This window comes from Quercus suber, unplaced genomic scaffold, assembly GCF_002906115.3.
Source record: "Quercus suber isolate HL8 unplaced genomic scaffold, Cork oak 2.0 scaffold_65, whole genome shotgun sequence".
Taxonomy (NCBI): domain Eukaryota; kingdom Viridiplantae; phylum Streptophyta; class Magnoliopsida; order Fagales; family Fagaceae; genus Quercus; species Quercus suber.
Genome location: NW_027069530.1, coordinates 1,698,407 through 1,725,073, shown reverse-complemented (window position 1 = coordinate 1,725,073; position 26,667 = coordinate 1,698,407). Strand labels below are relative to the sequence as shown.

At 33.7% G+C, this 26,667-nt stretch overlaps 1 pseudogene; it reads left to right on the top strand.

Annotated features, from left to right (window-relative positions):
• The first annotated feature begins 4,830 nt into the window (after positions 1-4,830).
• Positions 4,831-26,667, top strand: part of LOC111987010 (vacuolar-processing enzyme alpha-isozyme-like) — a 75,003-nt pseudogene continuing 53,166 nt past the window's right edge.

Genomic DNA, 26,667 nt, shown 5'->3' with positions numbered 1-26,667 from the left:
TAGTTATTATCTCTAGATGATCTATCATCTATAATGGTTTGTCCTGATTAATCATCTATAGGTGAGGACTTTTGAGACACGTTGTGGATCACTATCCCAATATGAGATGAAACACATGCGCTCTTTTGCAAACATTTGTAATGCTGGGATTAGGAAGGATCAAATGGTCAGGGGCGGAGGCACGTTGGTGTGTGGGGGGGCCATGGCCCCCCCAAAAGTTCAAAATATTTCTATAATATGGCCTGAAAAAATAGTTGGGGTCTTAAAACTTAATAATTGGCCCCTCCAAAATATATTAAGTGGCCCCCCCCCAAAGTATGGATTTTACATTTAAATAGTTTAAATTCCGCCTAAATGTCACTTGAGTTTCTTACTTTTTAACTTTTGTCTAACCTATGTGTGCAACTGTGAAAAAGTGGACCATGCAACACCAAACTTTTTTTTTTTTCTTCTTAATAGCCCATGCAACAACACACTAAAAGTCCACTGAAAACCCATGATCATGAGTGGCAAAGAAAAAAAACTCGCTGAAAACGTGTATTGGGCTTTAGTGAGTTTTTTTTTTTGGTTGTTCTTCTTCTTTTTAATCTTTAAACTTCACCCTTTACTTCTCTTCATCATCATCATAATTTTTTTTTTCTTTTAAATTGGATATAATTTTCTCTCATCATCATCATCATATATCTTTTTTTTTTTTTCAAAATTGATCTGTTTTCTTTTAGGTTGAACTTTGGTGCCAAATAAGTTATTCCGATAGTGATTTGTTCATAGAAGATAATTTGGGTTTGTTGCAGAGAGAAAATATATATTTTTCTAAAATTTCCCTTTTACAATAGAATCTTCTCAAATTATGTATAATGATTTTAAAAATATATATTTTATCTGCTTAAATTTTCAATTGTCTGTTATGGTTGATTAAGACTAAAGATAATTTTTTTTGCTGTGCTTAAAGGAATAGTTAAATATAGGAAGTGAAAGCCATACATTAGAGGGATTATTAATTAACGTAAAATTATATGATTTTTTCTAGATTAATTTTTTAACCATTTTATTAAAGATTAAGGAGATGATAATGGATGATTTTATTCAATGAAAGATCATTTTCAAGCATAACTTTGATGAGAGATTCAAAATTCTTCATTAAAATATTTTGTACATCTTTATAGCAAAATAAATAATTTATATATATATATATANAGTATATAAGGAAAGGAAGGTGCATAGAGAAAGGGATCCAAACACAAGTATTAAGAAATGGAAAAGAGACTAAAAGAATACTGAGAGAAGAGAGTGAACAGTGCCTTTTTATGTATAGCATTGGCCTCCTTAGGCTAACTTATACGGAGACATTAGCTCATTTGTTCAATAATATTAGTCCTTTCTCCCTTATTTTCATCCTCAGGTAGAGCACCCTCTTGTTGTTTATTTCCATCTCTTACAAATTTATTGATTTGGGCCAAGGTTGAATGTTATAACTCACTGTTCTAAGTGGGCTTAAGCCACTGAATCTTTTGGTCCTTACAATATATGAAAAACACAATTTAATAAAAATATTTAAATTAAATAATTGTAATATTTTTTTATATAAATGGAGAAGATGTTATTAAAATGATTTTTTTAAAAAAATATACCATAATCAGTTGAATAATTTGAAAATATCTAAAAATATTATTTTTTAAAAATGTACACCCCTATTCTATGGAACACATGTAAAATGTTACGTTAAGTTTAAAATATTATATAAGTTTAGAATTGTAACATTTTTTTTTTCTTTCCAAATATAAGTATAATGACTATAATATTAAAAATAAGGTAATCTTTTGTATATTTATTGTGGGGGGCAGAAACTCAAGCTTATGTATTGAGCCCAAAGCCCTATGTGAAGGTTACTATAAGTCCGAAGAGGCAAAAATTGTTGAGGAGTATTCCGCATGAAAGAAAGATACCTGGGAGTGAAAAAGATCCGTCCGAAGAGAGCACCAGCATTCCGAAGAGATCATTCTCCTCGGATGTAAAGATTCTTGGTCAAATAAATATCTAGGTGGTTCGAATGAGCTTACTAATGACTTTAGCAATCTGGATAAGTTTTGGACATGCCTGGAGATAAGAAGAATGAAGAAATATCTAAAAGGAAAAACTGCCACCACTACATTAAATGCACTGCATCTACTTTTCTGGCCGCATTAATGTGAAGAAGACCCCTGAATAGTGTTAATCCAGCTACCACCACTCACAGAAAGCTAAGGAAGAAATCTAATGTGACACATACTCAAGTGGACACTTAGATGAAGAACAAGTGGACGATGAAGATGATGAGGGAGGATGCTATATAAAGAAAGAGCTTCTAGAGAAGAGGAGGACTTTTGAAGGGTTGTATTGATTTTTCATTGAATAATATTCCTCTTCGGACATCAAATTAAAAGACTGTGAAGTGTGTTTTTTATCAGTTCCTTCTTAGCATTATAGTTAACTATTGCTTAGTCCACAATCAGCCTAGTTCTTTCACCCATTCTCTACAAATTCATTGTTAAGGGTTCATTGGGCTCATAATCCAAACCTTTTGGGCTTGGGCCACAAAAATATACCCTACATTTATTATTTTTATTGCTTTTTTAGAGCTATATCTCTAATTTTGAATGCCTATTTTGTTTGTATTTTTTAGACCAAAACTAAAGAGTTTGGCTCAAATATAATAAAATTTCATACTTTTCAACCCAAAAATTAGGGAAGAAAATGAATTTTTGAGCCTAAAATTGAAAGGAAATCTACAAAAAGAATTAATTTAAGACTCGATTAGTAAAAAATAGACGAAATGGACCAAAGTGAATTTGATTGGATTGAATAGACCAAAGTAGACCAAATTCGACCGAAATGAACCAAATATACCGATTGGACTAAAGTGGACTGACTTGGGCCTAAGTTGACTAAAATGGACCGAAACACTACGTTAATGTGGCTCGAAAAGAGCGTAGCAACAATAAACGCAATGTTTTGACTTTTAAATATTTTATAGATATTATCTCTAGTTTTAGCAATGTGTCAACTTAATTAGGGGCACCCAACCCAAGGTTGGCAGATGACATCAATCATAGTGCATGCTCTCTACCTTATGCAAAAACAAGATATTGACTTTGCAAGTAATAAAGTCATGACAACTTTTAACCAAATCAAGCTATACTCCCCATAATAAAATGGGAAGAAGCTCGAACCAAAGAACCAAGAAAACACTTAGGAAGATCCTAACCTTATTTAGTTCGTAAACAATGCAGTAGTTTTAGTTTTTTTTTTTTTTTCAAAAAATAAAGTACGAATTATCTTTTTTGTAGTTGTTGAAAAGTGGACTGACTTGGGCCTAAGTTGACTAAAATGGACCGAAACACTACGTTAATGTGGCTCGAAAAGAGCGTAGCAACAATAAACGCAATGTTTTGACTTTTAAATATTTTATAGATATTATCTCTAGTTTTAGCAATGTGTCAACTTAATTAGGGGCACCCAACCCAAGGTTGGCAGATGACATCAATCATAGTGCATGCTCTCTACCTTATGCAAAAACAAGATATTGACTTTGCAAGTAATAAAGTCATGACAACTTTTAACCAAATCAAGCTATACTCCCCATAATAAAATGGGAAGAAGCTCGAACCAAAGAACCAAGAAAACACTTAGGAAGATCCTAACCTTATTTAGTTCGTAAACAATGCAGTAGTTTTAGTTTTTTTTTTTTTTTCAAAAAATAAAGTACGAATTATCTTTTTTGTAGTTGTTGACATATTAGTTTGTAAGAGTCTATATAATAAAATTTATAATAATTCTAACATTATTCTATTCATTTTAACATTCGACTATAGGAAGACAATCAATCAATTAACATAACTTAACCAACAGGAGCACAAAACCACCTTGGGCTCCCCTTCAGTGTTTTAGTCATTGTTTTAAAAACCGGGCTAGACCGGCCGGTCCGACTGGTTCAACCGAGAACCGGGAGCAAGTCTGGTCCGGTTAAAACCCCTAAAACTGGTCAACAACCGGTCAAAAACCGAGCAAGAACCGGGGTTAAACCGAAAATTAAAAAAAAAACGGTTCGATGATTGGTTCGGTTTTTAAAACCATGGTTTTTTTTTTTTAGAATAAAAAAAATAAGGGTCTTTATGGTCATATTACACTCCCGGGCAAGGAGCCAGTAGCCTCGGTCAGGGAGTCCGTAGTCGGTACCCATTCTATACCATCTGTGTGTGAGTCACCTTACATTTTATGAGTACACCTCACCACTAAATTTACCCACCAACGAAAGCCTGCAGGCAGCGGGACTCAAACCTAGGTGTGTTGCACGAAGCGTTCGAGCCTTACCTACTGAGCCAAGCTCTCGTTGGCTTAAAACCATGGTTTTAGTTAGTCTAAATTTTTTTTTTTTTTAAATAATGATGGGTCCAAATGAAAATGATATTACTTTTTTTTTTTTTTTTGAGAAATAAAATGATGTTACTCTAATCACAATAGACCATGTCAATAATTGTAAAATAATATATTTGTACCATTTTACTCGAAATCCTTCTCCCTTAAAAGCTCCTCAATCATATCAAGCTGCAGATACACCCCATACAAAGCAAATAAGAACCACCGCCATGCATGTACAGTCACGCAAACGTGTGCACCATAGATGTCATCGAAAACAAGGATTACTTAGCAGCTAGCACAGAGAGGTATGTATCTTCCAATATACGAAATACTATTTAAAAAAAAAAAAAAGCATTTCCCACCATTAAAGTCGACGCCTAAATTATATTTAATCAGCATCACCAAACAGAAGCCCCAACACACCTCATTGCTATGACTTGCATGGCCTCCAGTGTCCTCCTCCTCCTCCTCTTCGCTGGCCTCTCTGGTTCGGCCTTCGCCTGGTTGCCCCCAGAAGCTTCGACATTCTTCAGTGGAAATAGTAATCGTATAATTGCTGATGATATATCACTAACATCAGGGACCAAATGGGCGGTTCTGCTTGCTGGCTCTAGATCCTACTCTAATTACAGGCACCAGGTTTTTATTTTCCTTCCAATAAATTTATTTATAAAATATGTTAGAGATATTACAAATTTTAGCACATCAAACATACAAAATGATATAATACTGAATGTGATTAACAAATTTCAACAACACAAAATGATATAATACTGAATGTGGTTAACAAGCTTCAACCACCTCATTAATATAAATGAATTTTTAATTTTTGGCATACTTGATGATATATCAATTTATATTTTGTAAGCTTTATGTTACAAAATTGTAGTGGTTTTAGTGTCACTCTTTATTTAAATGTCTTTTTTTTTTTTGGCTGAAATCTTTATGAGCTTATTATTTCACAAGTAACTAATTTGGTTATTTTCTTGATAGGTTAAACTATTAATTTGGTAATCGAAATTTTTTGAGAAGGTGGTAATAATCGAATTGTTGGGCGAGGTTCAGACGTTCAGTTTATGGCTTCTCAATAATGCCAATATATATATATATATATATATATACAGTGGCGACTCCAGGAATTTTGTCCAGGGTGTTCCTGGACAAACCAAAACAGTAACCTATCCTATTCCACTTTGAACAAATTTCAAGTCATTTTAGTCTATTTAGGGTGTTTCGAGACATTTCAGAAAATACTTGATGAAATTCAAAATTTGGCCGAAATGAAGTTTGTGCTTTAAAAAAAAAAAAAATTTCTTAAAACTAAAACAAATTTGCATTCTTTACAAACTATAAACTATAAGTTCATTTGAAATATTAATAAAATTATTAATTATAGTTGTTTAGTTGTTTTATTAATTTGTTTGCCTTTTATAAACTATAATTTATTGTATTGTTGTTTCATTAATTATAAAATTATTAATTATTATTTAGTCTAATATAATATAATTTGTTTATTTTTTATAATATATTATTTAATTAAATTATTAATTATTAGTGTTTAATTACTTCATTAAATGTTTTTTAATATCTCACCCCACACCATACAGTCCCGTGGTCCCATCTAGGCATCTACCCCCACTCAACAGACAAGATTCACACAAGAGGAGCTAATCAAATAAGGGATTTGTTAACAACCCATCAAATAAATTCACAAACCACAATTTACTAAAAGACAAACCCACCAACACCACTATCACAATGACACACGGATAAAGTCAAAAAAAAAAAAAGAAATAAACAGAGACAAATAAAGACTTAAAAGACTAAAGAGAGAGAATCAGACTTAAAGAACACAGATCACAATACACTAAAAAGCAAACTACACCACCATCACAATGACACACGGATAAAGTCAAAAAAAAAAAAAAAAAAAGGACAAATAAAGACTTAAAAGACTAAAGAGAGAGAACCAGACTTAAAAACTGAAGACTTAGCTCTCTCTCAGATCACAGTGGCACAGTCCACTCCACAGCAAAACCCAAAGATTAAGAGCGAAAAAGAGAGAGAAGTAAAGTGTAAAATACCTTGAGGGAAGCCTGAGGGGCGGCGCCGCGAGCAGCGGCAGCACGTCGAGGCGTCGGAGGCGAGGAAGGATTCGAGGCCAAGCATCGGCGTCACAAGCTCTGATCCGATCGAACCGATCTACGATCTCCGATCTCCGATGCCCGATCCAAGCTTAGTTGCTCGAGTTTCAGCCTTCAGGTGGAGGCGCCGTCGCCGCGTCGCGCTGCTTGATGATGAGGTTTCAGCCTTTCAGGCGGAGGCTAAGGCGTTGTTGAGGTTTTTTTTTTTCTTTAGGTGGTTTCTGATTTTAGGTTAGGTTAGTTTCTGATTTTATGTTTTTGATTTTAATCGGCGGAGGCGTATTGGCATTGGGTTTTGGTTGGTTTGCATTTTTTTTTTTTTTTTTTTGAGAATTCATTTGGGTTGGGCCTATTGGATATTTAATGTATTTTGATTTAAAAATCTGGTTGGAGTTGGTTTTGTTTAGGATTGATGTTGGGCCTTTTTGTTTTTTTGGGCTTGCTCTGTAACCAAATTTTTTTTTTTTAATATTTTAGTTCAAAATTATCAAAATTTTGAGAGTGTTCCTGATTTGGCTGAGGGTGTTCTTTTTTTTTTTTATGGGTAAACAAATAATAAAATTTAAATTTTTATATATATAAATTTTTTTTTTTTCGGGTCAGGGTGTTCCCAGGAACACCCTGAACCCAACGTGGCGTCGCCACTGTATATATATATATATCTCTCTTCAATGTTCAATATAGGATCAATATCATCTTTTAGTTTCTCTCCATTTAGATGAATTAAAAAACTGAGGTGGCAAACAAAGATGCTTGAAATCTAAAGGCGTTGATTTGATTAAAAATATATAAAAATAATACATCAGCACTCTGTTGCTTGTACAAACACAATTATTCAATAGTGATATACAAGTAACTACAAGTTTATTACATATCTTTTATAAATGCATGTATCATTAATCATGAAAATATACTTCAAGCATATATATCCATTTATTATGTTACTAAATTTCATCAATTACATTTACTACCACTCTAATTTGTAAACTTATTGTGGGGGCGAAAAGTCCAAGAATACATGTCCACATATGTATTGGGCCTGAAGCCCAGGCTGAGGATGAGGAGTCATCCGAGGATGGGTAAATATTGTCAAGGGGGTCCCTTGGTAACAGGTGAAGAGGATGATGTTGATCATAGTGGTCCAGGAAGTGATGCCGAGGACGAGTTCCTCCTCGACTGTCCATATCTCCAGGAAAAGCTGTTACCTCCACATTAAATGTCATAGAACTAATCTTCTGACCGCATTAATAAAAAAGTGATACCTGAACAGTGGTTTTCAGTCTTACAGCTACTACCTAAAAACTTGGGAAAGGGGTTGATGGGAGAAAAATCAACACTAGCAAATCTGACCTACACGTGGATGGTGGAGATGAATGGGAAATATAGTTATATAAGGTAGAAGGAACTCTAGAATTAAAGATCGAAGAATTGTAAGAGAGAACATTGTAGCAATTTGTATTATTCTTGTAACCATTATCATTCAATATATACTAGAGTAAACCTTCTCGAACTGTGCCGAGGACATATTTTCTTATTCAAACTTACTTCGGTTGTGTTTAATGATCTTGTAAACCTAGTTTAACTGTTGTCTCATTTGTTAAAACCTAGTTCTTCAACTCGCTCTCTACAAATTTATTATTTTTGGGCCGGGAATTCGAATCCAGTCCTTACACTTATATAATAAAATTTTGTAAAATCTTTTCTATTTTTCAATATTCAAACAACAATATGTGATAAATGACTTTTAGCACAATTTGTTGGGTATTAAATTGTAAATGGTGCAATGTTACTTTCTCATAACCCTATCACTTACATCACTTTTATTTTACACCAATTACAATATCACACTATTGTATTGTTCATGATTTTTATTTTTACTTTTTCTATTACTATTAATACTTATTATTATTATTCAAAAACTTTTTCCCCATGCCATCTGCATGGTTTTCATGTCAAAATTTAATGCCACCAGCGAGCTAATTTGTCGTTGTTTCTTGTTTGTAATTGTGATCTTATTTTTCTTCTTTCTTTCTGCTTCCCATTTATATATAACTTCTTCTACTTCTTCTTCGCAGGCTAATGTTTGTCATGCCTATCAAATCTTGAAAAGAGGTGGGTTGAAAGATGAAAACATTATTGTTTTCATGTATGACATTGCTTTCAATGAAGAGAACCTTAGGCTTGGAGTTATCATTAACAATCCTAATGGCAGCGATGTGTATCATGGAGTGCCAAAGGTTATATCAGATTTCTTTCCATAAAGGAAGTCTTATTCTATTGCTGATAATTCTATGTGATCTTCCAGCTGATCATGTGGTAGATATTCTTGTTGCATGCAGGATTATACTGGAGCAAATGTTACTGTCAACAACTTTTTTGCCGTAATCCTTGGAAATAGATCTGCTCTTACAGGAGGCAGTGGGAAGGTTGTGGATAGCGGTCCCAATGATCATATTTTCATTTACGACACTGATCATGGGGGCCCTGGTGTTCTTGGTTAGTGGAATTTCTATGAATATATTTCTTATAAAAAATTTGTTCATTGCTTCTACGGGGAATATGATCTTCTCTTTTTAAGTCCATAAATTATAAAGTTTAAATTATTAGAAAATAATGAATTTAATTTATATAATAATGGATATTTCAAGTCAATGAAAGATGCTTTAAACTTCTTGCATTAATTTTGTTCATATAAATTTCAAAAAATTACATAGGTAGAACGGTAGAAGTCTCTATAATTAAGCCTCGGAATCTCTTGAGAGTGCGACCAAATGTAGTTCAACGATAACTCCAAGAACACAAATGTTCTCAACTATTTTTATAAACTATTAACATGTCTTATTGTGATTAGTACATCATAAAAATGGAGTCTATGGTGAAACTAAGGAAAATAGATGTTACTCCAATTACAATATGCTATTTCAAGCTTGTCAACTTTTAAGAGAGAGTTGTGAAAAATGGAGAATTTATGTTGCTTTAAAAATGTAGATTTGATCACATGGTAATTTTAAAATCTCTTTTTCATATTGTCATTTTTAAAGGATGCCTACCCCTCCTCAGCTCTATGCTCATGATCTGAACGACGTTTTGAAGAAGAAGAACTCTACTGGGACCTATAATTTATAGGCTATAAAAGCTTGGTATGTTATTAATTGAAGAAAAAAAAATCATGTGTCCTATTTTTAGTGTTACACATCACGCATTTCCTTTAGGCACATCACTCTTTGGTGGGATGTTAACTTTTAGATAAAATACTTGTGAACTTGTAAGTCTTTTATCTTGAAGCTTGTGATTCTGGAAGCAACTTTGATGGCCTTCTTCCAAAAGGTATGAATATCTATGCAACTACATCAACGAAACCAGACGAGCTTGGTTGGGCAATTTACTGCCCTGGAGATTCTCAAAATCCTCCCCCCAAAAAATATTACACATGTTTGGGTGACTTTTATAGTGTGGCTTGGGTGGGAGACAGGTATGCACAATAGATGCATTAATTTGTATCAATCATGTTAGTTATATGAGAAAAAAAAAAGAGCAGCTTGCAAATATCAGGTTCACTTTGGGTTGATTATCTTAATTTGATCACTTCTGTTTAGGTGTTTTATTAGGTAGAACAAAAATTATTTGTATATACTGTTTTGGTTTTTTGCTCTTGAATGAAGTGTACACCTTGATAGCGTTCAATTTGTGCGAATTCTAACAATCTTTTTTCTTTTGATTTTTGGGTTGTACGTGTAGTGTAGTGTTATGTTTTTTTTTTTTTTTTTAATTAGACATGATTTTTTTCCTGGACATAATTTTTATTGTTTAATAAATTTGGGTGATTGGTTTTTTTTTTTTATATTGCTTGTCATTTTTTTTAAATAATTATGCATTATTTTTAACAAGGGTATATAAGTAAATTTATATAAACTCATTTTTCCATCCCTTCACTTTTTCACTCCCAACCAAACAAAAGGAGGGAAATTAAAATCTTTTATATCCTTTCACTTTTCTTCTCACTTTCTATCTCCACTTTTTCATCTCTCCAACCAAACACACCTTAAGAGTTAGTAACGTTACCATTGCCTTAAGGCAGTCCCAATCATCAACAAGTGGTTGCCCGGTTGGTNGCTCACGTGATATCTTCTTCTTTTTTAATTCAATTTTTGTTCCTGCCATGGCCTTCTTTTCAGCCTTTATCTCCTCTTTTTTTTGGGATAATGGCAGACTAGTTTTCCTTTAGCTCCTTATTTTTCTCTTTTCAATCCTTTCTTATAGGTAATGGCAGGTTAGGTGGCTTTTTAGCCTCATGTGGACTCCTTTTTTATTTATTTATACATACATACATACATATATATAATACTTTTTGGTCTCATCTTATTATTTAGTCCACAACATTAGTGTCACTTCTATTTGTGTTGCTGTGTAGGTGTATGTACCTATAACACTTTTTATGGCACATTTTTTTAGTTTCAACAGTTCTATCTTATTAAAAATTAAAAAAAAAATGATCATAGCTATTATTAAATTTATGTAAGAATTTTAATTTGTGACTAACTACATTTACTTAAAAAAAAATAATAATATGACTAATTGGATGGTCAGATTGAGAGAATATAACCATACAAGTACACAGCACATGTCCATCACGCACCATACTTAGATTTGAAATCTAACCTTTGATTTGAAGAGTGTAATTGAAGGTCAATTCTGGTAAATTATGGTCACAATCAAACGGTTGGATTTAGAGAAATGCACGGTCAAAGTTTAGTCAAAGTTGGTCAAACCCGATCAAACTTAATATATGGTCCCTATAACACTAGACTTGGTGAAATTCATATTCAAATATTGATCAATAGGATTGAAGAGTATGGTGACATATTGGTATTGGTGAAATTTAAGACCAATTGGATAGTTAGATTGAGTAAACATAACTATACAAGTACACAGCACATGTCCATCATGTGCCATACTTAGATTTTAAATCTAACCGTTAGATTTGAGGAGTATAATGAAAGGTTAATTCTAGTAAATTATGGTCACAATTAAACGATTGGATTTAGAAAAATGTGTGGTCAAAGTTTAGTCAAAGTTGGTCAAACCCGATCAAACTTAATAGATGGTCCTAATACCACTAGGCTTGGTGAAATTCATATTCAAATCTTGATCATTAGGATTGAAGAGTATGGTGACATATTAATGTTGGTGAAATTTGAAACCAATTGGATGATCAGATTGAGAGAATATATATAGTCATATAGATACACAACACATATGCACTAGATTTGGTGAAATTAATATTCAAATATTGATGATTGGGGGCTTCAATCATCTAGTGGTGGTGGTGAGTGCTAATAGAGAGAGGCCCAATCTAGGGTTGAAGAGTGAGAATGCATGTTGGTGGTGGGAAGATCGATATTTGGGTATTGAGATCAATGATGTGAGATTTTAATTTGAGAGAGAGAGAGAGAGAGAGAGAGAGAGAGAGAGAGAGTGTGTGTGTGTGTTTTTTTTTTAGAGGATACAATTGGATGAGAAATGAAAAGGTTAGAGTCTAAATTGATAGATTTAGGTGGTGGGGGGAGGGGAGGGGGGAGGGGGGAAGGGAAAAAAATTGAACTAGTTATGGGCAATTCAAAGGTCTATTGCGGCGATCACAAACCCGCCGGTATAACTAAGAAAAGTGCCGCTAAAACTTAAATATTGCGGCGGTTTTTGATACCGCCGCTATATTATCCCATAAATGCATATTTATAGTGGCAGGTTCTCTGGAGCGCCATTATATCTATGTAAACGCCACTAAAACACACATATTGTGGCAGTTCTATGTATCGCTGTTGTAGTGCGCCGCAAAAGATTAGAACTATTGCGGCGGTCCCAAAAAATGCTGCAATAGATCCAATGTACAGCGGCGATCCCAAAAAACACCGCAATATGGGACATATAGCGGCAGTTTCTGCACCCGCCGCAATAGTATAGATTTCTTGTAGTGTGTGACATTGCTTCAACAAACTACTTCCGTGCTTCAACTTTCCTTGAAGAGCTTTCGGGACTGTATGAAAAAATTTAGAAAGAAAAGTTTGAGCATGGGTATTTCACATCAATAAAGAAAAGCCTATATCTAGTGGCTTAATTATGTTCCTTTCAATCAAGAGCTCCTTGTATATTGTTGTGAGGGAGTAATGTTACGGTTCCAATAATTTGAAAGTTAATGTAGTAAAATTTGTAGTATTCTTAGCATCATTTTTGTTTTTTTTGTATTGTGTGTAAGACGTATGTAGTAAAATTTTTAGTATTCTTAACATTATTCAAGAAAAATTCAACGAGAAATTAAAAGAGTTAGAGAATAAACCTTATCCCAAAAATGGACGAGATCAGCATCTCGTTGGTTGATAGTTTGTGAAGGTGACCACAAGTAGTCTTCAGATTGATCCACAAAAGTGTCGGTACTATTTGCACCAATATAAAAAGGGATTGGCTTGGCTAAGACCTATATCATCATATTGCATGACATGAGAGCTACAATCTAAGTTGTTATTTAATGTCCTCACTTTAATCTGTGAATGCCAACATATTGAAATCATAAAATGCTATCAACAATTAATATGAGCACAAACAATATCTGAACACTTTTGATATGATAGACAACTACTAAAATGTACAAATTAATCTTTTGTATTTGAATTGAACAATTTCATGGTTCAAATTAACAAGAATTATCCTTTATTCATATTTTATCCTTATATTTGTATCCATTGTTGACATGAAGGAAGTTTGCAAGATATGAAAAATAATTTATCGTGATTTTGACATGTTCTTTCTACAAGAAGAGAGATAAAATCCATTTGATCTAATCATGCAGATGGGTCACAAACTCACATTACTTTTCATTCTATTATTAAGCAAAGAGGAAGTGTCACTTGAACTAGAATTTATTGACCTTATAATTTTAATAACAATATATTGCAGTTGGTTCTTACCAATTCGTACTGTTGTTCCAAAGTTTCTGTTTGCGGATTGTGTATGTCACTGCTTACAAACTCATGATTAAAAAAAAAAAAAAGTAGGAAAACAGCAAACGCCCAAGAGGAGCAAATGCCCAAGAAAGCAGGCAGAAGAAAAAAAAAAAAAAAAGACAATAGGATGAAATTAATGCAAGGGCAATTTTGTCATTTACCCATAAAACTCCTCCCACACCATTTTCTCTCCATTTTGGAGAGACAAGTTTTAGGTGGGCCCAGGTGAAAAATGCCTGGGCCCCACCAAAAATTTTCCTCTCCCTCCCTCCTTCCCAAACAACACTCTTTCTCATTTTCTCTCCAAATTTTTCCATCCTCCCTAAAATCCACCCATCCAAACATAGTGTTAAGTTTGAATTCCTATTAGAAAAGCCAAACATGTGAGTGACTACCATGCAGGTCATTGACTACACCAAGATTACTTCAAGAAAATAAAACATTTATTGAAGGGGAAAATTTATGGCTTGGCATGGTCACAATTAGTTCTGAATTAAAATGAAATTATTATGTTTCCAAGCAAATTAATATATTTTGCATTTTTTGGGCAAGTAAATTACTCCTTTGTGGTTTGACCCAATAACAATTTAGTCCCACAAATTCTTTCAATTGTTACATTTTGACCTCCAAAGTTTGGTTTGAAATGAAATTTTAGAGGTTTGATGATGAGCCTGCTTTCATTTTAATCCAAATCTTAAGAGGTCAAATGTAAAAACTGAAAATCTATGAACTAATTATAAATTGTAATAGGACCAAACTACAAGAGGGTAAATTATAATTTTAAAATTTTCAATTACTTCAAAGGAAAAAAAAATCTAAGTACCAACTTAGAGGATTTTAACTTATATTAATAATAGTAATTAATCTCCGACTATAATAGTGTGTTCTAATCAATCATATCTATGTAAGTGAGGACTTTTGAAACACATTGTGGATCACTATCCCAATATGGGATGAAACACATGTGCTCCTTTGCAAACATCTATAATGCTGGGATTAGGAGGGGTCAAATGGATGCAGCATCAGCTCAAGTTTGTGTTAGCATTCCTTCTAGGCATTATAGCTCTTTGGAGAATGGATTTAGCGCATAAATGAAGTACAATGCACAACTTGAAAGACAAAAACTTTTAATGTAGTAACCTATACTGTACACAAGTTTATAACCTTTCTGTTTTTTATCATAGTTCTTAAGATCACATCATGTTAACAGAAATAAAACTTCACTTGTTATACTAATAAAACAGAAGGCAATCTTGTTATGTTGTTTTGGACCTATATCAATATAAATAAAATGAGTGCAATGGTCATTTTGGTTAATTTTTAGAGCAGTGTTTTTTTTTTTTTTTTTGAGAGAGAGAGAGAGAGAGAGAGATCAGAGCAGTGTTCCATTATGTGCTTTTTCTTCCTTTCTAATATACTTTTTTTTTTGGTTGATAAGGTAATATACATTGTTGAGATTTAACTACCTAGGCCATAATTTAACCCTAAAGCCAGCAAATAGACGAAAATGCAATAGGCTTGTCAATCTGATATGGCCCAAGAAGAAATAGGCCCACCAATGGGGCAGCTGCATTGCTAAATAAGGAACCCATAAAATCCATGTGTTTCGATTGGACTTGGCCTAAGCCCAAGGAAAATTCCAAGCCTAACTAAAGGAGGGATGGTCTGTATGGATAGTGGATACGGACCACGAGTGCATGCATTAATGCCCAAGGTCCATTGGTGCTGAATTTACTCACTTTTTTAGCAAATGCACACTAACCCATTTTTTAGAAGAAAATGCATAACTTCCCTAGGTTGCCTTGATTCACCAACTTTATAGAATAGCCAACTAATTTAGTGGGATACCCAATCTCTATTGCCTTTAAATAAAAAGAAATTGCTCAACTAAATCTTATTTTTAAAAATAGTTTGGCTTGCGTCCAATACTCTAGTTCACTGGACACAACATAATGCGAATATATGTCTAAAGTTGGTCATGTGTTAACATCGTATTTTCATTCAATGCACCCGAAACTTTTCCCTCTCCAAAACTAAGGACGCAACTAGCCCTTGAAGATTGTGCCTTTTCTTTTCCCTAATGCAAAAACAAGATATTGACTTCTTGATGATAAAATCATGGCAACTTTCAACAAAATCAAGCTAATCCTTATAAAATGGGAAGAAACACACACACACACACACCCCAAAGAACTAAGAAGACACTCACTAGATCCACAATTTACCATTCTACTCTCAAAACCATCTCATCCCTCAAACAACAATAACCCAAGTGTCTCACCACAAACTATAAGAATCATACACTAATACACATATTGCTTATATTCTCTCCTTTTCTAACCTACCCTCCTTGTAGATCTTGTTATTCTACTTTAAAATCATCAACTCCGTTCATCGTAGGTTTTTTTTTTTTTTTTGGGTAGAAAAGGCATGCTAAATTAGGGAGGTTTCAATTTTCCTTGCTGCTAAATAGGATTTTTTTTTTCCTACCGCATAATAAGGAAAATTCTAAACATCATCTGTTTTTAGGGATGACAATTTTTGCTCGACTCGTGGGTACCCGGTCTGGCCCGACCCTAATGGGTCGGGTTTTACCCAGTCCGATTAGGAATAGGGTCAGGTATGGGTTAAAAAAAAAAAAACCCGAAGCGGGTCCGAGTCGGGTCCAGGTTTTATCATAAAAACCCGAAACCCGCTCCGTTTAAAAACCCAGTACCTGAAATTACTAAAATATCCTTTATATATATATATATACCTAAGTATCTAACCCTAATTCCTCTCCTCATTTCTTCACTCAGCCTCCCTCCCTCAATCCGAAGTCCCTCTCCCTCATTTCAGCTCAATCCCTCATTTCAGCTCAATCCAACACTCCTTCTCTCTCAGCAACTCACTTCGACACTCTCTCACTCTAATAGCCAGATCGCACCGTTTCATTGCTTGCCAACCAAAGGTAACCGTAGATTCTTCGATCTTGTTTGTTTACCTGGAAAATATATAGAAATTCCGATTCTCTCTTTTTCTTTCCTTAAATCTATTGTTATTGTTGACAATGATAGATCTAGATTTTTCATTTCATTCTATATACTAGGATTTTTTCAAAATTTTCTATTGCTTCGAATTTGAAATCTAAGTATTATTGTGAATTTGGTTTGGCTTTTTTCTTCAAAGATGTATAACAGAATAGGGTTACAGACTCCGAGAGGGTCAGGCACCAATGGGTACATACAGAGCAACAAGTTTTTTTTTTTTGTGTGACTGTGAGATGGGCTTATTGGAACAATGATTAAAAAGTGAGTCGATGCTGCAAGAATCATATCTTGCTGTTGTTGTTTTTTGTTTCTATGATTTGTGATAAGCAGAGTCCATTAATCTGTAATCTTCAAAAGAAGTTGCAAAACGAAATGGCGGAGAAACCAAAGTATGTAGCGAGGAGTGATGGAATCCTCACTTGGAATGGAATGGAGAAGCCGAGGGACGATGGCTTCTATGTTTTCTCTTTTCTTAATGGAATAGGGTTGTGTTTGTTTCCCAGAGGTTTAAGACTGGGAAGAGTAGTGAGAACGGTAAGGGATTCGAGGCAAATTGGGCTTAAATTTGGGCTTAAATTTTTTTTTTTTGGTTGGGCCACAAATTGGGCCCAATCCCTAAACGGGGCCCGCGGGACCCGGCTGGGGCGGGTCTGGGCCTTGGAAAAAAACCGGTACCTTAAACAGGCCGGGTCTAGGCCACGGGTCTTGCCCCGCGGGTTGGGTCCGAGTATGGAAAAACTCGACCCGTTGCCATTCCTAGTGCGTTTCTCTAAATCCAACCGTTTAATTGTAAACATAATTTACTAGAATGAACCTTTCATTACACTCTTCAAATTCAACGGTTAGATTTCAAATCTAAGAATGACATGTGATGGACATGTGTTGTGTACCTATATAACTATATATATTCTCTCAATTTGACCATTCAATTGGTCTCAAATTTCACCAATATCAATATTTCACCATACTCTTCAATCCTAATGATCAATATTTGAATATGAATTTCACCAAGTCCAGTGGTATCAGGACCATTTATTAAATTTGATCGGGTTTGACCAACTTTGACTAAATTTTGACCATGCATTTCTTTAAATCCAATTGTTTGATTGTGACCATAATTTACTAGAATTAACATTTCATTATACTCCTCAAATCTAACGGTTAGATTTAAAATCTAAGTATGGCGCATGATGGACATGTGTTGTGTACTTATATGGTTATGTTTACTCAATCTGACTATCCAATTGGTCTCAAATTTCACCAATACCAGTATGTCACCATACTCTTCAATCCCATTGATCAAGATTTGAATATGAATTTCATCAAGTCCAGCGGTATCGGGACCATCTATTAAGTTTGACTGGGTTGACCAACTTTGACTAACTTTTGACCACACATTTCTTTAAATCCATCAGTTTGATTGTGACCATAATTTATCAGAATTAACCTTCAATTACACTCTTTAAATCCAACGGTTAGATTTCAAATCTAAGTACGGTGTGTGATGGACATGCGCTGTGTACTTGTATAGTTATGTTTTCTCAATCTGACCATCCAATTAGTCATATTATTATTTTTTAAAAAAAAAGTAAATGTAGTTAGTCATATATTAAAATTCTTACATAAATTTAATAATAGCTATGATTTTTTTTTTAAATTTTTAATAAGATAGAACGTGTGATAATTTTTGTTGTATGGTATTTTTTTTTTTTAGAAAGTTGTGTGGGTGATTGTTTTTTATTTTTAAATTTTATTTCATAGCTTATTAATATTAGATTTTTAATATTTTATACTCATTAACTTGCTTAAATATATAGATGTGTTTGATTCATGTACAATTACAAAATGCATGACAAAATGATAATGGCTAGTCAAAAATGGTAATGAATTAAAATTGTCTTCTTTTATTTTTATTTTTTCCTTAAAATAAATCTGTCTTATTTTATTTTTCCCACCCAAAATTTTCCAAAAATTTGTTCCCTTCCTAACGTGTTTCACTTAGCCCCAAAAAACAAAAAAAAAAACCAAAATTTTAGGACTAAGGATAATTATTACGTTAAGAATTTAAACTTCTTTTATCAAATTTTTTTAATCATTTTTGAAAGGTAATAACAAAGTTGCCATCCCAAATGGGTTGATTGAAACATCCGGTATTAAATTACGTTCTTATCAAAAAGGTATCAGAAAGAAAACAAAAAGAAAAAAGAAAAAAAGAAAAGAAAAAAGAGCATGTCACGCCTAGGAAAGAAAAAAAAAAGAAAAGAAAAGAAAAAAGAGCATGTCGCGCCTAGGAAAGAAAAAGAAAAAAGAAAAGTAAAAACAAAGGAGAATTAGCACCCAAAAAAAAATAAAAAAATAAAAAAAAAGAATTCAGAAAAAAGGATCAACGGATAAAAAGAATACACCAAGAAAGATCAACGGATAAAAACAAAAGGCAAAAGTTAGGGGTTTTTTTACCTACCCTATCACATTTTCAGCCGCCTCACTCTCTCTTCCTCATCCTCACCTTTGGGTCTCTCTCTCCCTCACTTCGCCAGCTCTCACTTCCTATCTAAGCCGTCACTCTTCTTCTCTCTTTCTCTCCATCCTCACCGGCCAGCACTCAACTAACGAATTCGCCAGGTTCACTCTCTCTGTAATCATTTTCTATTTGGTTTCTAGGAAAATATGGAATCAACTATTGAATCTTGATTTCTTTTTTCGTTTCTAACTTCTGAGAAAACACTGATACTATTTTTTTTTTTAATTAATTATATTGATTAGAGATAGTGCAAAATATTGGATATATAAATATTGGTTTGTTAGGGCAATTGGCTAGCCCATCCCATTTTATGAGTTTTACTACTTTTGCATTATCTGAGATGATTTGGACTCAACAAAAGGCCTAAGATTTGGCATCAATTGTTCTTGACCAAGTCAACTCGTATTTAGTGCCTTCTTAAAAAGTATTTCAAAGTGAACACTAGTTCATAACACTGATATTATGAGCTTTGGTTCGAGAAGACAACATACTCAAGAACCAGCTCGAAGATGAGCGGCCCTCTGTCTAAAGAAAAGACGCACGAGGGGGAGATTTCTTTATCACTTAATGTTTTGTTTGTAGCTTTGATATTTTGTTGATTAACTATTGTTATTGTTATTATAGGTCCTAGTCTTGTTTTGGTTTAAACTCATAACTCTTGAATGTGTTTAATACTTAGTTCATTTATATATTGTTGATGTTATTCAGTTAATTCAACACATTTGTTTAAGTTTTGTACCCATGTTGCTTATGTAAGCTGTAAGGGTTTGATTATGCACACTTATAGGCCTTTGTGGTTTGTGCCATGCTTTATGCAGCCTTTGTGCTTTGTTAAATTAGTATTTCTAACCTAATGCTATGCATTCTTTTTTAAGTACTGTCACTCTTGTGCCCTTGTAGGATTTTCCCTAGATGTACATAGTTCTTGTACTGTGCATTGGTTGAGTGTTGATCATTCAAGTGATTTGCCTTGTGTTTATCATCTTGAATGTCTGAATGTTCATTCCAAGTGTGAGTGAGCATTGTGATCACTTGGTTATAATGATTGCATGTTTTGGTCTTGCCATGGTTTATTGCTTTATTCCATTGTGCTTGATCGCATTGTGCTTGTTCCATTTGCTTTGCAAGTTTTCTGCATACAATGAACTTATTGTGTTGTTGTGTTACTGTTGCTTGTTCTACCACTCGTGATTTCAAGCATTAAGATTCCAAAGCTATAAACGTTAGTCTTTATAGATAACACACCTTCCATAACATACTCCGGAGACATATAACCCCTACACCAAAACACAATAGATATTTCATTTCATAAATTATTTAATTGAGCATATGTAAAATTTGGTTTTTAATAAGAACTTCAATTATCACAAGAATAGGAATGTATTGTTAACTTACTATGTTCCAAATAGCAAATTTTAAAGCCTTTATGAAACAATAAAAGTATTTAATAGTTAGACCGACAAGTGTGTTAAGTTAAGAGGAAATAATACATACAATGTGCAGCTGTTACCAAAGAGACATGGAAGTAAAATAATACATACAATGAGAAATTTCTTCAAATCTCTTCCTGATGCAATATTCCGCAAGACAGCAAAACCCTGATTAATTTCAATTCTCAGTGCAGAAGCAACTTGCAACTAAAATATCCTTTATATATATATATATATATATACCTAAGTATCTAACCCTAATTCCTCTCCTCATTTCTTCACTCAGCCTCCCTCTCCCTCATTTCAGCTCAATCCCTCATTTCAACTCAATCCAACACTCCTTCTCTCTCAGCAACTCACTTCAACACTCTCTTACTCTAATAGCCAGATCGCACCGTTTCATTGCTCGCCAACCAAAGGTAACCGTAGATTCTTCAATCTTGTTTGTTTACCTGGAAAATATATAGAAATTCTTATTCTCTCTTTTTCTTTCCTTAAATCTATTGTTATTGTTGACAATGATAGATCTAGATTTTTCATTTCATTCTATATACTAGGATTTTTTCAAAAATTTCTATTGCTTCGAATTTGAAATCTAAGTATTATTGTGAATTTGGTTTGGCTTTTTTCTTCAGAGATGTATAACAGAATAGGGTTACAGACTCCGAGAGGGTCAAGCACTAATGGGTACATACAGAGTAACAAGTTTTTTTTTTGTGTGACTGTGAGATGGGCTTATTAGAACAGTGATTAAAAAGTGAGTCGATGCTGCAAGAATCATATCTTGCTGTTGTTGTTTTTTGTTTCTATGATTTGTGATAAGCAGAGTCCATTAATCTGTAATCTTCAAAAGAAGCTGCGAAACGAAATGGTGGAGAAACCAAAGTATGTAGCGAGGAGTGATGGAATCCTCACTTGGAATGGAATGGAGAAGCCGAGGGACGATGGCTTCTGTGTTTTCTCTTTTCTTAACGGAATAGGGTTGTGTTTGTTTCCCAGAGGTTTAAGACTGGGAAGAGTAGTGAGAACGACAAGGGATTCGAGGCGAATTGGGCTTAAATTTGGGCTTAAATTTTTTTTTTTTGGTTGGGCCACAAATTGGGCCCAATCCCTAAACGAGGCCCGGCTGGGGCGGGTCTGGGCCCCGGAAAAAAAATCGGTACCTTAAACGGGCCGGGTCTGGGCCACGGGTCTTGCCCCGTGGGTTGGGTCCGAGTATGGAAAAACCCGACTCGTTGCCATTCCTAGCGCGTTTCTCTAAATCCAACCGTTTAATTGTAAACATAATTTACTAGAATGAACCTTTCATTACACTCTTCAAATTCAACGATTAGATTTCAAATCTAAGAATGACATGTGATGGACATGTGTTGTGTACCTATATAACTATATATATTCTCTCAATTTGACCATTCAATTGGTCTCAAATTTCACCAATATCAATATTTCACCATACTCTTCAATCCTAATGATCAATATTTGAATATGAATTTCACCAAGTCCAGTGGTATCAGGACCATTTATTAAATTTGATCGGGTTTGACCAACTTTGACTAAATTTTGACCACGCATTTCTTTAAATCCAATTGTTTGATTGTGACCATAATTTACTAGAATTAACATTTCATTATACTCCTCAAATCTAACGGTTATATTTAAAATCTAAGTATGGCGCATGATAGACATGTGTTGTGTACTTGTATGATTATGTTTACTCAATCTAACTATCAAATTAGTCTCAAATTTCACCAATACCAGTATGTCACCATACTCTTCAATCCCATTGATCAAGATTTGAATATATATTTCATTAAGTCCAGCAGTATCGGGACCATCTATTAAGTTTGATTGGGTTGACCAACTTTGACTAAATTTTGACCACACATTTCTTTAAATCCATCCGTTTGATTGTGACCATAATTTACCAGAATTAACCTTCAATTACACTCTTTAAATCCAACGGTTAGATTTCAAATCTAAGTACGGTGCGTGATGGACATGCGCTGTGTACTTGTATAGTTATGTTTTCTCAATCTGACCATCCAATTAGTTATATTATTATTTTTTTAAAAAAAGTAAATGTAGTTAGTCATACATTAAAATTCTTACATAAATTTAATAATAGCTATGATTATTATTTTTTAATTTTTAATAAGATAGAACGTGTGATAATTTTTGTTGTGTGGTATTTTTTTTTTTAGAAAGTTGTGTGGGTGATTGTTTTTTATTTTTAAATTTTATTTCATAGCTTATTAATATTAGATTTTTAATATTTTATACTCATTAACTCGCTTAAATATATAAATGTGTTTGATTCATGTACAATTACAAAATGCATGACAAAATGATAATGGCTAGTAAAAAATGGTAATGAATTAAAATTGTCTTCTTTTATTTTTATGTTTTCCTTAAAATAAATCTGTCTTATTTTATTTTTCCCACCAAAATTTTCCAAAAATTTGTTTCCTTCCTAACGTGTTTCACTTAGCCCCAAAAAACAAAAAAAAAACCAAAATTTTAGGACTAAGGATAATTATTACGTTAAGAATTTAAACTTCTTTTATCAAATTTTTTTAATCATTTTTGAAAGGTAATAACAAAGTTGCCATCCCAAATGGGTTGATTGAAACATCCGGTATTAAATTACGTTCTTATCAAAAAGGTATCAGAAAGAAAACAAAAAAAAAAAAAGAAAAAAAAAAAAGAAAAGAAAAAAAAAAAAGAAAAGAAAAAAGAGCATGTCACGCCTAGGAAAGAAAAAGAAAAGAAAAGAGAAAAGAAAAAAGAGCATGTCGCGCCTGGGAAAGAAAAAGAAAAAAGAAAAGTAAAAACAAAGGAGAATTAGCACCCAAACAAAAAAAAAAAAAAAAAAAAAAGAATTCAGAAAAAAGGATCAACGGATAAAAAGAATACACCAAGGAATATCAACGGATAAAAACAAAAGGCAAAAGTTAGGGGTTTTTTTACCTACCCTATCACAGTTTCAGCCGCCTCACTCTCTCTTCCTCATCCTTACCTTTGGGTCTCTCTCTCCCTCACTTCGCCAGCTCTCACTTCCTATCTAAGCCGTCACTCTTCTTCTCTCTTTCTCTCCATCCTCACCGGCCAGCACTCAACTACCGAATTCGCCAGGTTCACTCTCTCTGTAATCATTTTCTGTTTGGTTTCTAGGAAAATATGGAATCAACTATTGAATCTTGATTTCTTTTTTCGTTTCTAACTTCTGAGAAAACACTGATACTATTTTTTTTTTTAATTAATTATATTGATTAGAGATAGTGCAAAATATTGGATATATAAATATTGGTTTGTTAGGGCAATTGGCTAGCCCATCCCATTTTATGAGTTTTACTACTTTTGCATTATCTGAGATGATTTGGACTCAACAAAAGGCCTAAGATTTGGCATCAATTGTTCTTCACCATGTCAACTCGTATTTAGTGCCTTCTTAAAAAGTATTTCAAAGTGAACACTAGTTCATAACACTGATATAATGAGCTTTGGTTCGAGAAGACAACGTACTCAAGAACCAGCTCGAAGATGAGCGGCCCTCTGTCTAAGAAAAGACGCACCTATGAGGGGGAGATTTTTTTATCACTTAATGTTTTGTTTGTAGCTTTGATATTTTGTTGATTAACTATTGTTATTATAGGTCCTAGTCTTGTGTTGGTTTAAACTCATAACTCTTGAATGTGTTTAATACTTAGTTCATTTATATATTGTTGATGTTATTCAGTTAATTCAACACATTTGTTTAAGTTTTGTAGCCATGTTGCTTATTTAAGCTTTAAGGGTTTGATTATGCGCACTTATAGGCCTTTGTGGTTTTTGCCATGCTTTATGCAGCTTTTGTGCTTTGTTAAATCAGTACTTCTAACCTAATGCTATGCATTCTTTTTTAAGTACTGTCACTCTTGTGCCCTTGTAGGATTTTTCCTAGATGTACATAGTTCTTGTACTGTGCATTGGTTGAGTGTTGGTCATTCAAGTGATTTGCCTTGTGTTTATCATCTTGAATGTCTGAATGTTCATTCCAAGTGTGAGTGAGCATTGTGATCACTTGGTTATAATGATTGCATGTTTTGGTCTTGCCATGGTTTATTGCTTTATTCCTTTGTGCTTGATCGCATTGTGCTTGTTTCATTTGCTTTGCAAGTTTTCTGCATACAATGAACTTATTGTGTTGTTGTGTTACTGTTGCTTGTTCTACCACTCATGATTTCAAGCATTAAGATTTCAAAGCTATAAACGTCAGTCTTTATAGGTAACACACCTTCCATAACATACTCCGGAGACATATAACCCCTACACCAAAACACAATAGATATTTCATTTCATAAATTATTTAATTGAGCATATGTAAAATTTGTTTTTTAATAAGAACTTCAATTATCACAAGAATAGGAATGTATTGTTAACTTACTATGTTCCAAATAGCAAATTTTAAAGCCTTTATGAAACAATAAAAGTATTTAATAGTTAGACCGACAAGTGTGTTAAGTTAAGAGGAAATAATACATACAATGTGCAGCTGTTACCAAAGAGACATGGAAGTAAAATAATACATACAATGAGAAATTGCTTCAAATCTCTTCCTGATGCAATATTCCGCAAGACAGCAAAACCTTGATTAATTTCAATTCTCAGTGCAGAAGCAACTTGCAAGAATGGCTCCTCAGGAAGATGAACTTCTGGGATCCGGGGAGGAGTCCTATAAATAGAGATCTTAAGCAATGAGTTAAATGAAACCACAGATACAATGCATGACCTCATGACCTAAGAACCAATGTAGTCAAAGGACATAAAAAGCATGGCATAATCACCTAAGGATCAATGTAGGCACCACTAGTGAGGCTATGTGAGTAACCAAGCACCTTAGACAATTTGTGCACCCTAACAAACTCTATCTCTCAAGCAAGTACTTTCTCCTTAACAGCCCCACATGCAATTACTGCAGTGAGTAGATTGAAGTTTCTCTGACCAGTTCTAGGGTGAATTGCATCACATCCTCTGTATATTCTTCCCAAACCGTCATTTCCCCATCCGTTACCCCAACTGTTTTTAATCAACCATAATTTTTCTTTGTTATTGGAGTAGTTCCAAAGCCTATAATTGTCACCGCATGTTGAATAAAATCTTGATATCTAGCAATAACTTCATAGACCGAATTATCATCATGATTGTATTCTACTAAGTCTTTAAATGCTTGAATTGTTGCAACTAGGCAAAGTCCATCACTTAACATCCTCAGCATTAATTCCTCATTCTCTATATGAATCGCTGTGTAGTCTTGGAAATATGCCACTGTCATCCCCTGAAAGATTAGAATTAACACATTATGGCATCAAATATCATTTTTTATTGTTATTTACATGTATGTTCATTACAAAGAAAGAAGAAAAAAAAAACTTGCAGAATTAAGATAAATTGTTTTGCACTCAGATTTTTTTCCTATTCCATATACCATTATCTAGCGAAATACTTCAAAGAGTGGCACCTCATAGCCCATCTTCCAATCGGGTACAGCTCGAAGAAGATTCCTACCACGTAGGTGCTCCCATAATGTGTAAACAAGAACTTGTAATGACAATTCATTATCTGCAGGGTTAATCCTTGCCAGCATATATTCCATTGCGGAAAGCATTACAAGTTCTTGTTTACACATTATGGGAGCACCTACCTGGTAGGAATCTTCTTTGAGCTGTACCCGATTGGAAGATGGAGGTGCCACTCTTTGAAGTATTTCGCTGGATGATGGTATATGGAGTAGGAAAAAAAATCTGAGTGCAAAACTATTTATCTTAATTCTGCAAGTTTTTATTTTCTTCTTTCTTTGTAATGAACATATATGTAAATAACAATAAAAAATGATATTTGATGCCATAATGTGTTAATTCTAATCTTTCAGGGGATGACAGTGGCATATCTCCAAGACTACACAACGATTCATATAGAGAATGAGGAATTAATGCTGAAGATGTTAAGTGATGGACTTTGCCTAGTTGCAACAATTCAAGCATTTAAAGACTTGGTAGAATACAGTCATAATGATAATTCGGTCTATGAAGTTATTGCTAGAGATCAAGATTTTATTCAACATGCGGTGACAATTACAGGCTTTGGAACTACTCCAATAGCAAAGAAAAA